Genomic DNA, 17,729 nt, shown 5'->3' with positions numbered 1-17,729 from the left:
GTATACACAAGGTATGGTAATCCCTATGAGGTATCTGTTTCCCACAAGAAATACAGTTATTCACTTTTTCTGACATCCGGTAAAATACTGAGGCAAGAAAAAACCAAAATATTCCCCAACGGGGTACTTAGCCAACTTGGATTTGGTCTGAAACTCCGACTTCGGAAAATCTCAGAACGCCAACCTGCACTTGCAAAACTGCTTCTGCATCGGACCATGCGGCAAAAAAGACTGAGGAAATGACGTCGGTCATGCGCATTTGTACCCTGACGTCCTGACGTCAGACTAATGCGCCTTGACCGACGTCAGCCTTATACTTTGGTATTCAGGCCGACTGGGACAGCGGACTACCCAAGTGTCAGGACTGCAGCAATGTGAGATGAAGAACATCCTACCTTAATGTTGAAGGAATGGTACAGATCTGGATCACACTATTTGCGGTCTGTGCACTGCCTGTCAGCTGTTTTAACAGGAAATGCTTTGAAGCAGTTTAGAAAAAACACTACAAAAATGGCAGTGGTGTTTTACTCAAGTTCCCAGGATGTAAGAAAGCTAAATTGGCATGTGTAGTGAAGTTAAATTTAATGCATATGGATGACTATTGTTCACCAACTCACCTTTCCAGTTGCAGTGCACAAACTGGAATATTTTTGGTGACAGAAGATTCTGACTTGGACAGCTTTTATTATTTAATGTGTAGAGATTTACCAGCTTGCCTCTGTGGCATTAGGTGGAATCCCACTACTCTTTGTTAATATCATACTGGGGACTACTGGCTATGCGCACAACCATTTTGGAGGCTCACTAGAGGTCTCTACTGTTTCATCCCACATAGGGAGTGTAGTGTCTTCATATCAGTGTTAAACCTTAACTTGAAGGCTGTTAAACTTGACTTAAACAGAGTGCAAGCATTTTATTACATGTGGTGGGGCATGAGTTTTAGAACTGCTGTAGTTCTCCACTTTGTTCGCATTTGAGCATGTTTTTTGCTGAGACCCCTGAACTGTTGACTTAGCTTGTTTTATTTTAACTGCATTGCATTTGTACACTTCACAGGTGAAAGTCCTTGGACTCTTGTAGCTCAGCATTTGTGCTGCATCAGTGAACACCAAGGTACTTTTGATGAGACTCCAGGCTGTTATCTTGACTTAACTAGGACATTTTTGTTTGAACTGCAGAGACTTTCGCATCTGCTCAGGCATGGGATCTTGAACTGCTGAAACGCCTCATATCAAGTAATTCCAAGTATTAGGACTTTTCTACAAGTACTTGAGTGACAGACTTTAGAATGCAAACTGGTATTGCTATTTTCTATGGTCACTTTCAATTCTGGAGGGTTTCAAAACCTGCAACACTCAACAGCTCTATGGTTGCTTTATTTTACCTGCAAGTGCAGCCATTTACAGGAACGTTACACATCATTTATGTAATGACTAAGTTAACAGGGTGCTGCATTTCTGTTTATGCACACCTAGTCAATCTTTAAAAGGTGTTGCAATTTGGTTTTGCCAAACCCAGTCTGGCTTCTTTGGTGAAGTTCTTATACCGCCATTACTAGGCTTGGAAGCTGGAAATGGTACAACTCTAACCAGCACATGAGGTAAGAGGTACACATGTACTGACTGTAAACCTAGTGTTACATGTCGAAGTCTGCATGTCAGCTTCCGAAATCTAGAAAATAAAATACATTAATTTAAAAACCCTTATATGAAACATATGCAGCCAAATAATGTATTTAGACAGCAGGTGGGACTGAACTTGTTCATTCTGTCATGGAATGTTAATGAAACATTACAGAATGAGGTCAGAAATGTATTCAAACTTTGTAATTTTTCCAACAGCTGCAATGTATGGCTAGGGAATACACTGTGTGTAGCACTCTCTTCATGTTCAAGTTAAGGCCATAGTACTGCACTATACAAGTCACCCTTTGACTCCTTTAAATACAGTTTAATAGTCAATCAGGTATTTACTCTATTGAAGTGGGGCATTTTATTGCCACACTGTTAATGGCAGCGGCTGCATATATTTCTCCTTCATTTCCCATTCGCCTTGAAAAAATGGGCTTCTGACAGCATCACAGCAAGTAAGACTGAAGTGGTGGGAGATTCCAATATAGTCTGGAGCCCTTCACAAAGGGGTGGGTGCTCTTCAATGGGCAAGCACTAGATTTTTGAGCTTGACAACACAGGCTTGACTGATACACTGCTGTTAAATGAATAGCCCTTAAAGAATTTCTGCAGATCTCCCTAATCAGCAGCCCCCAGTCCAGCTTGCTTATACTTCTCAAAGTAAACTGGGTGGCTAATACTGCTTCAATGGATGCAATGTTAATAATCCTATCAGATTATACAATATGCAGTATGAACCATAATGCCAAGAAATGTATAGTTATCCCCTTTGGGAAAACCCATGTACCCATAAATTACCAGACATGTGGCAGTACACTAAACACCGAAAGTGTGATGAGAGACTTAGCGACACAGGTGGACAGTGGTCTCACCTTCGATAACCACATCGCCATAACAGTCAGGAAATCCTTCTATGTGGCACACCTCATCACTAAGGGCTTTTCACCCAGATAAAAGGAGGTCATTGTCCCACTGTACTCATCCCTCATTAGACCCATTATAGAGTACAACGCCCCGTTTGGTATGTACCTCACAAGACATCTGCAACAGCTGGAAAGGCCACAGAAATACCTCACTAAAAGAATCACAGGCCTAAAGCAGATGCCCTATGCTAACCGTCTAAAAAAAAAAACTCCAGCTATACTCTGTGGCCTATCGTCTACTCAGAGGTGATCTCTGCTTAACATAAAGGCCATGTCAAACCCTGATTTGTTGGACATGCTCCACTTAAAGAAATCCCAAACCCTCAGAGCCACACACTCCAGGGATCTAAACCTTGTCATCACAGTGAACAAAACATGCTGGAGGGATAATTTCCTGACCCAAGGACTCCCCATACTCTGGAATAGACTGCCCATACATGTCAAGCAGAGTGCCTCCTTGGCCCTCTTCAAAAGGAACCTTGACGATTGGATGAGAGACAGGAAATTCACCCCAGGGATCACGTCAGCCCCCCTGCTAGGCAGGGGTCCAGGGAAGTAAATATTGTGGGAAGAAATACCCAGGGAATTGTTATGGCTAGGCTTGTATAGGCCTTAGGGCCGATAGCCTAGTACCAACCTATGAACCTATGCCTGACTTGTGTATAAACTAAAGGGACTAGACACTTTTGACTGCTCGTATCTTGCTCTTCATATCCATAGGCAAGAGCTTCTAGCCTCTCAGTTTTTGTATCATCTTTTTAGTCTCTTCCCACATATTCTTAGCTGCTATAACAGATTCCTTTTCAATTCGTTCTCCTAAATACTTCATTTTATCATGTTCCCATAAATATGGATATTGCTGGACAAATTAATGTCTGGGTACATTATAGCTAGAGGTTTTGTTTTATCTTCATTAATTTTATATCCCCCCCTCCCAAAAAAAAATCCTTTTCTGGTTCCATCAGGTACAAAATAATATAATTCGCAAATAATGCCATCTTTTTTTGAGCACCGTACCAATTATACCCTTGAATTCCCAAGCCCTTTATTTTCTTTGTCAGTGGTCCTAAATAGAATGCATATAAAAAAAGGAGAAAGATGACACCCCTGCTTTGTTCCTCTGTTTTAACACAATGTATCAGGGAGGAACCCTCCTACTTTGACTTTTGCCTCTGATCCCTCAAATATCCTTCTAATTAACCTTAAGAGTGTAACAGGAAATGCTTCCACTGATTTACTCAAAATCCCAGTTTACTATGTTGATTGCTTTCTCTGCATCAAGACCCACCAATAACAGCAGCATTTTATTACATTCTGCTATCCTCTGGATCATCACTGTTCTATTAATGTTGTCAAATGCTTGTCTACTCTCCACAAAACCACACTGATCAGATCAATTTTGGAATCACTTTTGCCCTTCTTTCAACCATTATAGACACTTTATAATCACGGTTTAAAATTGAGATAGGCCTATACGAAATCTGGATCAGATGGGTCTTTACCATCTTTAGGTATTACAGCCACCACAGCTTTTATTTTTCAAGATATTGGTGCATCCACTCCTTTTAAAATACTGTTAAACAAACCCTTACAGATTTTTATCACTTTATTCCCTCCTAACTTCCAAACTTCCACCACGATACCATCTGCTCTTGGAGACTTTCCTGTAGACTGGTTATATATCATTTTCATCTCATCTTCTCCTATCTTAACTGTTAGTTGTTGAGCCTCATCTACTTCTAACCTTGGCATATTAAGTCTTCCATAAATACTTCCATATGTACTTTTTCTTGATTTCCCCACTTCTGTTTTACAAAAAATTTCTGAAATATCTCTAATACCTCTACAAGACCTCTAGTTATTTTTCTTGTTACAGACTCCCTAAGTTTAACAACAATCCTAAGTCATTGTGGCAAAAGTTTTTTGTGCTCTGGAGTCATTATAAAATAACATTTATCTAAACTCATGCATATTATCCAGGTACTCCCTTATTTTCTCTTTAGCACTCAGCAATTGCAACTCCTCTTGTTCCAAGAGATTCCCAATATATTTTTTTAACACTTTAACCTTTGGCAGCCCCTCTAAATAATTAATTCTTAACCAGATCTTTTTTTCTTTTATTTTTTAAACTACACTTTCATTTTATCTCCTCACTAACTATAACTTCCAGACTATTTATAATACTCAACAACCTTTAGAACAATACTAACTAAATCTAACCTAACTTGCTATCCTATCCTTTCTTATGCTTTGTTTCTAACTCCCTATCCGAAACATTCTCATACCTTGTATTTTAACTCTTCTATAGCAATCTGTTTTCCTAGACATTCCAAAAGCACATGTTTTTTAACCTTCTACATCTAATTTCCAATAACTCCCCTTCTTAACTAACCAGCTTTTTTCTCCTGGTTGTCATTCATGACATCTAATTATCATGTCATTCTATACTCTCACAACCTGTCCAATAATTTCTGTACATACTTCATACTATAAATCTATAAAGATCTTAAACTTCAATGTAACTATATATATAATATATATACATATATATATATATATATATATATATAAAATCACCTTTTAAAATGTTTACATTTTTTTCAATGTAACCATGAATACGAATTGTCATCTTTTGTACATGTGGAGCTTTTCTCCCTGGGCCGCCACTGAAAATGGACATGTATCCAGTCGGACTCTCCCGGTTAACAAATGTAAAATAAAATAAAATAAAATACTTTCCATCTTCCCTAATAACTCGTAGAAAATTTCCACTAACCATTCCTGAAATTCCTCTTTTTTTAACCGATAGGTGGGGGGAAGTGACCGTGTCTCATCTTTACTTCAATACCCTGCATTTTTATCTTAGTAATTATTGGTGCATGATATGAAACAGCTATTGGATGTATATCAAAGTTCTCAATTAAATGCACATGTTCCTGAGAAATACAATTTCCATAAACTCTAGCCCAGTAATTGTACCTTAGGGAATAATATGCAAATCCCCTCTGGGTCCCTGCTACTGAATTGATGTCTTTCATGCCAAACATTTTCATAAATTTCTTCAGAAATCTATTTTCCTTTCTAAGCCCAAAGTTACATCCTCATTGTTGTAAATCAAATTCCAGTTCCCATCTATTAAGTACTAATCCCTGCTGAAAACGGATTATTTCTCCCAAAATCTTTTAAGCTCTAAAATGGCAGTTTTAAGTAGAATATAAATACATACAAGTGTAATCCTCATCCATTGCCAGTAGCCCCATACTACTACAAACCTGCCATTTTATTTTTTCCTCTTCTAGCACTACTGGTACTCCTCTAGCAAACAAGTACTCCTCTTTTCCTTTGTCCCTGATATTCTGCAGAATATCCCTCCTGAAATCCTTTATCAAATTCACATACTCAATTCTTTCCAAATGTGTCTCCTGTAGCATTATTTGCACTCTGCATTTCTTAATTAAGTATTTTTTCCTTTTGGCTATACCCGTGAGACCATTCACATTCCATGATAACATGGAAAGACTTCCCACTGTGGTAAGAAGTCATTATTCTAAACTATTATACAGTGCAGTTTTTTTTAAATGTCTAATTCTAGCTTTTGTGATGCATGCACCCATTAATGTTTGGCAGGTTAATCGTTTATACAGTTTTTCTAATCAACAGTGAAAGCTATGTCACATTTTACAACACTTTGTTTTAATAAAAACCCTCAAAAATACCAACCCATAACCTATTAAAATAATACAAACACAAAATTACGTACATCTTCAAGTAATGAAGTTTAATCCTCCTAATAGAACATTTGTGCCAAACAGACAGCTGCTAACACAGGCCCTATTTAACCTAAAACTGATGTTATCCATAAGACACATCACTGCCTGTGCTTCTATTTACACTACTTTGTCTCTCTTTTTTTTTAATCTTTATTCCCCCTCCCCAGATGTGAAAACTATTTGCATACTTTCAGAAATCATCAACTATTAGCCATGAAGAAACCAGTGTTCTTACTGTCCTATTATCAGCTTGCCTCCATGAAGAACGGAGAGGAAAAAAAGTTAAATGAAGTCCTCTGTTACAGCCTGAAAGATAAGCTGAAACATTACTAAAGGAAAACTCTTCATTATATCCGGTGTGCGTACATTTACTTGTTTCCACTTAAAATTTATTAGCCTAAGCTAAGGGTCTTAAGACATTCACCTATGCAGAAGTATAACAAACATATCAGCTCTACATGTATTCTATTCTGTGCATCAACAAATCAAGATTACACCCTATGAACTTAAAACATGCTTTTGTCTAGCTTTTCTTCTGTTTTTGCACTGTAATGCCTACATTTCTTAATACCAAAAAAGAAGAGGAAGGGAAAAAAAGGAATCAATTTACCTGAATAGCTATCACATACAACTAAAAATACATCACAAAACATGCAGTTTATTTTGTGAAAAGGTTCACAGAAATATTTTTAAGAAAAACATTTTTTTTTTACTTCGTCATCTTTTTGCTCCTCTCCTTAGTGTCCTTCCAAACATTAATAACATGGTGAGGCAAATGACTTTCAGTTCCAGACAATTTTAACAAAGTCAACAAGAAGTCCACGCTTTCCAGTTATTCTTACACATTCATAGTTGACAAATGTAATTGATGGTTTGCAGTCTCTCCATTACCTCAAAGGCAGACCACTCTATGGAGTAGGAAGCCGATGGAGCTGAGAAACCAAGCCTCCAACACCTCGGCTCCCACTGCCCTGAAGGCAACCCACCAGAGGCAGGGGTCGTAGCACAGCTATCCAGTGTCAAAGCTCTGAGAGGCAGAGATGGCTCTGACAACTTTGAAGATGACTAACTCCTCGGATCAAACAGGGACACCTTAGCTCCAAGAGTCATCCAGATCTAAAACCATAGGAGCCAGAGCACTCAGATTAAGCTTCGGATCCGAAGAAACCAGGATCTTTGAACCTGAAGTTAACAGTCCCCGAAGATTCAGATCCAAGGGCACCAAAACAACTGGTCATATTGGTGAAGGAGCCGAAAAAGGTGGTGTAGTGCTTATAAAGGCTTCCTGACCAGATAAGATAGGAGCCAGAATAACTCCCATCTGTATTTGTGTGGAGAGAAACTACATCATCCTGTCCACATCTGCCTTGGTGAGACTCCTGGAAGAACACAAAGACGATAGTGATGGGGATTCTTGAGCGCTGATGTACTTCTAGGAAGGGAGAAGATTTGCATGATAGTATGGGATCAAAGGAAGGGGAGTATATTGTAACAGCTCTGAATTAGATAAAGCTGGATCTGACAAAGCCATCATAGTCAGATGCCGATGCAGAAGCAGCTTTCTGATCAGATTTCTTAGCCTTTTTCCTTGGTGGTTCAGTGGTAGACTTCAAGGAAGGTGTAGAGGATCCAAAAGGCTAAGAAGACTCTTCTGCCTTATGCTTGGGGGGGGGGGGGGGCTTAGCCCCAGATAACACTTCAGGGAAGGAAGAAGGGCGTAATCCTTTTAATATTAATTTATTCTTCCTATCAGCCAAGGCCCTAGGATTAAACCCTTGACGAATCTTACATTCAATATTTAGGTGCTGAGGCTGAGGGCCTAAACAATACACGCACAGAGTGTGAGAGTCTGAAAGCAGAATTTTATGTCTGCATTCCATACATTTATTATACCCCAAGGGGGCTCAGACATTTCCAATGTTAATAGCAAAAAACAAAAGTTTTTTTCCCCCTAAAGAAAGGAAATACCAGCGATGGTAAGATTACCCTAAAAAGGGGTACAAAGGATAGAACTACCAGCAATTGTAAAAAAGGTACACACTACAGTGTATAAAGGCAGGTAAAAGAATATAATATTAAAGATTAAATGCAAAATTCATTTATCTGAATTCAAAAAAGGCTATCTAGCTTGAGAGCTAAAGGCAACCACGCCTTCACACTAAAGCAGCAAACAAGATCTGAGGAGTGTTAGGGTTGGTACATTATGGGAAAGGGAGGAGCTAGACAGTTTTTGGTGGCCATAAGCTTTAGTAACGGCTGAGTCGGATCCGAGGATCGTATCCAAACCCAGTTAAGGAATGAATGAAAAATCGGCAGATCATAAGTTTTAACTTCCTTTTTCATCTCACAGTTCATAAATGTCTGGTTCCATTGAAGCTACAGTAGAAACAGTATTTTAGGCACAGAATCTTAGCACATTAATAACAAAGTAATACTTAAGTAGGTATTTAACAAAGACAAACATTATTATAAAACACACACACACACATATATATATATATATATATATATATATATATATATATATATATCTACACACACACACAGATATATATATATATAAATCTGATAAAGATATTCTTGTTTTTTTTAGTTGGATGCCAGTTATATAATCTTCCCTCATTTATTGTGCCTATCCACAAACCAGGACAATGTAAATAACCTCTTCGCCTCCCCTTCCCACTTGTTTGCTGAGTCTTCTTGTCTTTCGGCTTAGGGGTCGCCACAGCGGAACTCCGGTCCGCTGTTTGGTAGTGGATTTTTACGTGCTGAGTTACCAGGCCTGACGCACAACCTTCAACGAAAGCACGCCTATTCACGCATGGCTCCACACAGAAGACGCTCTAGCTGAGAATCGAACGGGACAACGCTACCGTAGCACCACTAGCATCCCCATAATACAGTATATAGAGTAAATAGAATGTTTTGCTTCTGCAGTCATTTATGACCCTGCCAATTTAAAAATTGTGTCACTTTTTTTTTATGAATTACTTTGAGCTGTACTAACTGAAAGATGCTAAAAAGTTCACGGTACACCCATTTCCATACAAAGTAGCTAAATTGCAGGTTTCAGATAGCCAACTGATATAGCTGTAGGAAGTATGCAAACCACTCCAACAATTCCTTTATCAAATTATCTGTGACTGATAGCGAACATTTCAAGCTTGTTAATACAAATTTACCTCCCACACCCAACACTATCCTTAATTGTGTAAGGAACACATCATTTCAGACAGACTGTTAAAAACTGCCATTTCAGTTTGGAAAATCAAATGCACTCATCAAAACACTGCTGATAAAAAGGTTTAATATGTTGGTCAACAAAAGGGAAGAGAGTATTCATTTCTCCCAGATGAGTGATCTTGGATTAAACAGAATTGGATTAATGGGGTTTTAAGGGATGCATAGGGTTTGCCACCTTTGCAGTAATACTCGTTTCTGTGTTATTGTTTTTATTAACATTTACATGCATGTTAGTTTTGTAATGGTTTGGAGCACCATGTTGAAAGTGCAATTACTGGAATAAGAAGTTTTACCCACAGCTACACAGATAAAGGCAACGCTTTCCCTGGCAAAACAAATACTTGTTTGTTAATGAAAAACTACAGTATCACTCGTCTACACTCTTCAAATAAAGACTCCTCAAACTAATAACTGTTTGGAAAACAGAGTGTGATTTATAGCACCCCAGTAGACATGGGTTCACAATTTAAAACCATGGATGGTGACTACCAGTTCAAACAACAAAAGGAATATGCTCTCCTATGTCATGGATGGATCTGCAAATAAAAAACCTTTTGAAAAAGTGGACAGACTTTCAGCACGAAAACTGAAAATACAGACACTGAAAAAAAATACAACTATATGATACTGTAGGGGAGAAACATCTAGGATGAGGTAAACTAAAATGGATGTTGGAGGAGTCTGTAAAAATACGCAATTTTCATTTCTGCTTGTGGCAAAATGATTACTACTGACTTGGCTTACAATTCAGACTCTATGGCACTATCATCAATCACCAAAGCACAGCAATACCATACTTTCTGCTGCTAGAGACCAACACTGTTTCTTATATGCAATTAAGGAATTTGATTTTTCTACAAGCTGTTACACACTTGTCTGCAAAGTTAGTTTATTAGTGAAATCTGGTAGAAAACGGTCACGAAATACCAACCCTACAAGCCATGGGATAAGTACATTTTCAGTTCTTACTGAGATTACTATAACTGCACCTTGGTGATTACTGCAAGCTACATGAGATTTGCTTTAGTTTAATTCTAGTGAGCAAATGGAAAGAACCTATCCATTTCTAGACATTTAACTGCTGTAGAACACTGAAGGCTGTTTGCTACTGTCAGCATTTCTTTAAATTATCTTTTCTGCATTGCCCGCATTTGCACAGCCTAGGGCTTATTTGCTAGAAGGTGCTACACACATCTGGAACCATGTCTTTGCATTTTCCAATCATCTCTGTAGCCATATTGGTTGGAATAAGCATCCTGAGACAATGTAGCAATTAGTTATGTACTCACCATAACGATAGATGTATGTGGTCCATCTCGCCTACATTCATTACTGACGGGCTCGGAGCAGAGAATCGGCTCCGACTTGGCCGCTATAACTAGCACAAAGTCTCTAATTGGCTGGGCTAAACCTGTATCCCAGGATGCACCACGCCCAAACCCCCAGATCTTGTTTGCCACAATATAATCATTACACATACATAAACCCACAGGAACACACAGCAAGAAGAGAGAAAAAATAAAATCCTCAGAAGGGTCTAAGAATATAAATTTCCTCCAAGTCCACCAGGAAGGGGGAAAGTGGGTGGGTACGTAAGAATGTAGGTGAGATGGACCACATACATCTATCGTTATGGTGAGTACATAACTAATTGACGTAATGTGGTCCTATCTCGCCTACATTCATTACTGACGGGACAGCGTCCCTAGCACCTATATCCTGGGAGGCTCATGGGAAAACACTCCTGAGCACCGTGGAACCAAAGGAAGCCCGGCCTCTAGAAGCCACGTCCAGCTTATAATGAGAAATAAAGGTGTGTGGGGAAGCCCAGGTGGCTGCCGCACAGATTTCATCCAAAGAGAGCCTAGCATGAAAAGCCACTGAGGCAGCCACAGCCCTGGTAGAATGCGCCTTAACTGGGAAAGGTAGATCTCTATCTGCCGATGTGTAAATAAATGAGATACAGTCCTTAATCCACCTTGCAATAGTACCTTTGGTCACAGGGCTACCAATATTGTTCTCTGAAAAGGACACAAACAACTGATCTGATTTCCTCTCTTGTTTTGTCCTGTGCAAATAAAACCTCAGTTATCTATGTACATCCAGTTGGTGAAATTTGAATTCTGCCTTGTTTGAAAAGTGTGGGAAAAACACCGGTAACTCAATTGATTGGTGAAGACAGAAGGTAGAAGAAACCTTAGGAAGAAAGGAAGGGTTGATTCTCAAGGATACTCTATCCTTATGAAAAAATCAAATAAGGAGGTTTAACAGAAAGGGCTTGAAGCTCTGATACCTTTCTGGCTGAAGTAATGGCCACCAGAAAGGCTGTCTTCCAAGACAAATATTTTAATTCACAAGTGGCTGCAGGCTCAAAGGGAGAAGAAGTTATGGCTCTAAGCACCAAGTTTAAATCCATTGGCAAAACTGGCTGTGAAATTGGTGGAGGAAGTAACCAGGCTCCTTTTAGGAATTATATCCAAGAGCACAGGACCCGAAGCCAAAAGTTAGGAACACAGATTTTAATGAATCACGATGCACTAATAAATCCAAGCGCTTTCACCCAGCTCCTGCCAGGCTTTTTCAAGGAATGAAATTAAAATCTGTGTTCCTAACTTTTGGCTTCAGGTCCTGTGCTCTTGGATATAATTTTGGACTTGCTGTGTGAGCTGTTTGGTTTTGTTTAAACTACCTCCTTTTAGGAATGCTTTACACAGTTTATGGCCCTTGAGGGAAGGCTCATATGAAACGCGAAAATTAGAAATTGCTGCCAGCTGTACCTTAATAGTGGAGGCAGCGGAACCTTGTCTGAAGGGAGTAGCTAAAAATTCTAAAACTGCCGTCACAGGGGCTGTGAAGGGATCTAGGTTATGTGACTGGGCCCAGATAGCAAATCTTTTCCATTTGCTGGAGTATATCTTCTTAGTGGAAGGCTTTTGGGAAGAAGATAGGATATGTACCACTTCCGGTGTAAAGGAAAGCTGTCTGACTAAGGACGGAAGTGGAGAAGCCAGGCAGTGAGCTTGAGGGTTTGCAGGGATGGGTGGAACTGCCCTGACAAATGAGTCAATAGGTCTGGAACTGGGTCCAGAATCCAAGGACCGTCCATAGTATATCTCCGGAGAAAGGGGAACCAAACTTGACGGGGCCAGTGTGGTGCGATCAAGGTCATTTTGCTTCCCAAGGAAATTGCCTTCTGAATCATTTTTGGCAGCAGAGGAAACGGAGGGAAGGCATAGAGCAGACCGGGGGGCCAATCGTGGACTAGAGCGTCCCTGGGTGACTCCCCCTGAGGGGGGATCAGAGTGAAGTAATTGCTGCACTTGGCATTGAGGGAACTGGCAAATAGGTCGCAGCAAGATAGACCCCACCTGGAGAAGATCTGAGCCGCAACTCGATCATTCAGGGACCACTCGTGAAGCATCAGAATAGCTCTGCTTAGCCTGTCTGCTATCACATTGGACTTCCCCCGGAATGTGCGTTGCCACTAGAAAAAGTTGGGAAGACACCGCCCAATTCCACACTCTCATGGCCTCTCTGCAAAGGGGATAGGACTTGGTTCCCCCTTGTCTGTTCAGGTACCACACGACTGACATGTCGGAAAGAACTGAGATAGTGCCCTTGGGAAGAGAGCTGTGAAGTGCTTGCAACGCTAGTAGCACTGCTCTCATCTCCAGGACATTTATATGCAAGTGTACCTCGTGTTCCTGCCACGTGCCTTGGACCATTCTGCCCAGATAATGCCCCCCCACCCTGTCTGGGAGGCGTCCGTGGTCACTGTGTCAGTAGGGGGCGGAGGATTCAGGGATCTCCCTTTGTTTAGATTGGGTGAATGAAGCCACTAACGCAGATCCTGTCGACATTGTTCCGTTATAAGAATCAGGTGAGACAGAGGGAGCTCTTAAAAGGACCACTGGACCGAAAGAAGCCACTGTAGTGTCCGCATATGTAGCCTGGCCAGGGGTACTAGTATGATGGTGGCCGCCATGGAACCTAGTAACTGAAGAACTAGTCTGGCTTGGACCTTTTTCAGAGGTAATAAGGCCAAAACTTGAGCCTGCAGCACTTTTATTCTTTCTGCAGGAAGGAAAGCCCTCATTTCTACAGAATCTAGCTCTGCGCCGATAAATGCAACACGTTGTGATGGCAGCAAGACAGATTTTTGCCAGTTGAAAGTAATCCCTAGGAGTTGACCCAAGTTGATGGCGGCCTCCGTGGCTCGAACAAGTAGATGCCTGGTGGGGGCGGTGAGAAGCCAGTCGTCTAGGTAAGGAAACACCTGGAATCCTAGACGTCTCAGGTGAGCAGTCACCACTGCCAGACATTTGGTAAACACCCTGGGGGCTGTGGTGAGACCAAAGGGCAGGGCTCGAAATTGGAAATGACTGGCTCCCAGCCGGAAGCGCAAGTGATTCCTGGAGGCCTTGTTTATCTTGATGTGATAATAGGCGTCCTTGAGATCGATGGAGCACATCCACACTCCTTTTTCCAACAAGGGAAAAATGGTTTGAAGAGTGACCATTCGGAACTTGGACTTCCTGACGAAGCGGTTTAAACGGCTGAGATCCAGAATGGGCCTCAAGTCCCCTGTTCTTTTGGGCACCAAAAATAACCTTGAGTAAGTTCCTGATCTGATCTGGTCTGAGGGGACTGGTTGGATGACTCCTTTTTCCAGCAGCTTTGAGACTTCTAACGCTGCTTGGTCCCTTTGACTGGGTGGAACGTCTGGGACTCTCTTGGGTGGCGGAGGGGGTGAGATAAAGGGAATGGTGTAACCTCCAGCAATAATTCGAAGCACCCAACGATCCTGAGTGATGTTTTCCCAGGCTTGCAGATGCTTTGAGAAATGACCCTTGACTGGCTCTGGAGAGGCACAGTCGGGCAGTCCCTCAGGGACGTTGGTAGGCGGAACCACGAAAGGACTTGCGGTCTCCTGAGTTGCGGGGGCCTCCCCCGCCCCTAGGGTGACGTCTTCCAGAGTAATTCCCCCCTCCTCTGCCTCTGGGGGGGGGGTCACCATGATGGTCAGGATAAGACTTCTGAGACTTCCTGAACCACATCTTTCCTCCCCTCTGCGCCTTGGGATAAGGTCTAGAGGGAAGCGAAAAACGGGCCCCAACGACAGACAAAGTCTTACCCTCTTGCTCACATCTGGTGAGAGTGTCTTTCACTTTGGGTCCAAAGAGGGAGGACCCGTCAAAGGGAGCGTCCATGAAGGAAGACGTGAAGACCTCCGCGAAGTGACACAGGCACATCCAGGCTTGCCTCCTGAGGGCTACGCCTGAGCTAGCTGCCCTACCCACCCCCTCGGCTGCATAGGATACGAGCCTCATGGACGAGTTAACAATAGAAGACAGGGTAGACAGCTGGGCGTCGACAGTCTGGTTCACCACCTCAGGCAAGTTACCCGACAGAGTATCTCCCAACTCATTGAGGACATCTCTTTGGAGCCTCGTAAAATGACACAGATAATTCAGCGACCGCAAAGTAAAGGTCGCTGAGGACAGGGTACGCTTTCCATACCGATCCATACTCCTAGACTCCTTGTTAGGAGGATAAACGGAAGCAGAAGGCTCTGCAACTTCTTGCTGAGTGGCAGACGCCACCACCATGGCATCTACAGGAACTCCTTTCATCAAACATTCTTTCCCAGGAGGCGCAGACAAAAACTTGTTGGGGCGTCTGGGAACCAGTTCCACAGAGTCGGGGTGTTCCCACACCCTTCGACAAATAAGGTCCAACAGTTCATCGAAGGGGGGAGACACCCAGGAGGCGGAAGGTCAGGCTCCGAAGGCCTTGAGGAAGACAGACTCCTCCTCAGAGGGGGTTTTGGAGGGCCAGTCGCCTCTCTGTCGCAAAATCTCCAGGATGTCAGAGAATGAGACATTGGAGGACAACTTTGGGGACCCCTCTGCATCATTGAGGTCAGTGTCTGAGGTGACAGACTCATCTGGGGAGTCTATGTGCTTCCTCTTACACAGCTTCTTTCTGGGAGGCTCTTCAGGCAAGGACTCTGAAGGGCCCTCAGAAAGCAGGGGACCACACATGGGGGTATCATCAGGCCTTCGAGCCCCGCTGCCTGCAGATAGGGGGGCATCAGAGGCTCTAGTCGCAGTGTCCGGGAAAGGAGTGGTTGACTCGAGTGATGTCACCGAAGACCTGGCCAGTGCGCTCCTCATGGCCTCGAAGGCGGGTCCACCTGAATCCGAGGAGCGACCCGTCTCAGAGACCACGATCAGAACAGGGCTTCCCCCGGCCGAAGCACCAAGAGGAAGACTCGGAGCCGAAGTCTGGAGCCCCGATGTATCCCCTCGGGTCCGACCGACGAAACCCGAGTGCTGAAACCATCAGATGGGACCGAAAGGGTTGGAGCCGAGGTCGGAGCCGAAAAACTCAAAGGGGGTTTCGGAGCCGACCCAAGGGCCTCACTCGACTCAGAACACTCCGGCGACACAGAGGTGGTCGGAGGAGGAATTATCGGAACCAACACAAGGACAGGCTCCGGAGCCAACTGGGCTGGAGCTGAGAATAATTTCATTAACACTGGTGACTGGAGGAGCCTCTGCACCACCCTATCCAAATCCGAATCAGACAACCTGGAGGACATGGAGGACACAGATGGGGGTCGAGAAGTCTTCTCTAAAGGATCCAATGCGAAGCTAGGAGAATGGCTCCGAATCGGTTCCAAGACAATTGGAGCAGAGGTCGGCTCCAACACAACAGAAACCTCCTTCGGCTCCGAAGGCAGTGGAACCGAGGAAGCTGTCTTCGGTACCGACATCATCTCCTGCGGCTCCGAGACCAATGGAGCCGAGGAAGGTGAAACAGTCTTCGATCTTTTCTCTGATGGCTCTGACGAACTGGACGGAGCCGGAGATCTCTTTTTTGTTTTAGATTTCCCGCTAGGGGGAGAAGACGCCAAAGCTTCTTCCAAGGCAGGTTTTAACAGGCTCTTGAGAATCAACTTATTTTTTCTCTCTTGCAAGACCCTGGAACTAAACGAATGACATACACTGCAGGACTCTTGCAAGTGTATAGCGACATTTTTAAAGCGACAGAAAAACGACACCAACACGAAGGGAGGAGAAGGGACTGTAACTCAAACGCCCCTAAAAGAAACCAAGGAGACACACCGAACAGGGCTAAGGCCCTCTAACTTAAACGGGCCTAGCCCACCAAACACAAGTATACCACAACTACAATTATCAAAAAGGTCACAAAAATCACCCAGACACAAAACGTAGCTATTAAAATAGTTTTTGGTTGGAAAAAATTCCACAGAAAACTAAGTAAATAGTTCAATAAAGTACTTAGCCACAGCCAAGCTCGAGACCATCTCTTCACTCAACGAGCGGCAAACGAGATATGGGGGTTTGGGCGTGGTGCATCCTGGGATACAGGCTTAGCCCAGCCAATTAGAGACTTCGTGCTAGTTATAGCTGCGAGTCGGAGCCGATTCTCGGCTCCGAGCCCATCAGTAATGAATGTAGGCGAGATAGGACCACATTACATCAATTGTTTCATGTTAACTAACAACCACCAACTATTTCAAACAGACAGTATATGTGAGAGATGTAGTCATATGACGTTATTGGAGACAAACCTCTCACACAAAGCCACAACAAATAGCAGGCTGTCAGTAGCACACACCACCACACTAAATCAATCACATGCAGCTCAGACCAAACACACAGACCTACATATACAGAAGCTCTTAAAAGTAAAGTACAGTTTTGTACCTACCATAAATGTAGATGTTTGAGTGTCTTCACTGCTGCAGTCATTACACTTAGGTTATCCTGCCGTCAGGCGGTCCCGCAGTCGGCCAGAGTTCCAAAGTCTTGGTCCGGCGTTGGTTGCTGTCGCTTCTTCCCTGTCGTCAGTGCGCCACGGGTATATAAGATTCAGCCGACGGCATTTTCTTCAGTTTTTCTTGCCCCAGATGTCAGGTGCCCCCAAAAAGGTAGGCAATACATATTGCTAATAAAACATACAATAAAGGTAAAAAACAAAACCTTCAGTAACCAGCAAATACACCACATAGGTAGTATAGGGTTGAAAGGCATAGATAAGTCCCAGGTAAAAAAGAGGGGATGGCAGGTGGGTAACCTGGACTGCAGCAGTGAAGACACTCGAACATCTACATTTATGGTAGGTACAAAACT

The 17,729-nt window shown here is 42.7% G+C and overlaps 1 protein-coding gene across 1 annotated transcript in view; it reads right to left on the bottom strand.

Moving 5' to 3' along the window:
* TSPAN33 (tetraspanin 33) overlaps positions 1–17,729 on the bottom strand; it is a 792,963-nt gene that overhangs the window by 386,546 nt on the left and 388,688 nt on the right. The window lies entirely within an intron of this gene.

The sequence above is a fragment of the Protopterus annectens genome, chromosome 11.part0 (genome assembly GCF_019279795.1).
Source record: "Protopterus annectens isolate FY-2018-M chromosome 11.part0, PAN1.0, whole genome shotgun sequence".
Lineage (NCBI taxonomy): Eukaryota > Metazoa > Chordata > Ceratodontiformes > Protopteridae > Protopterus > Protopterus annectens.
The sequence above is the reverse complement of the archived record's forward strand: the minus strand, read 5'-3'. Positions and strand labels throughout refer to the sequence as shown.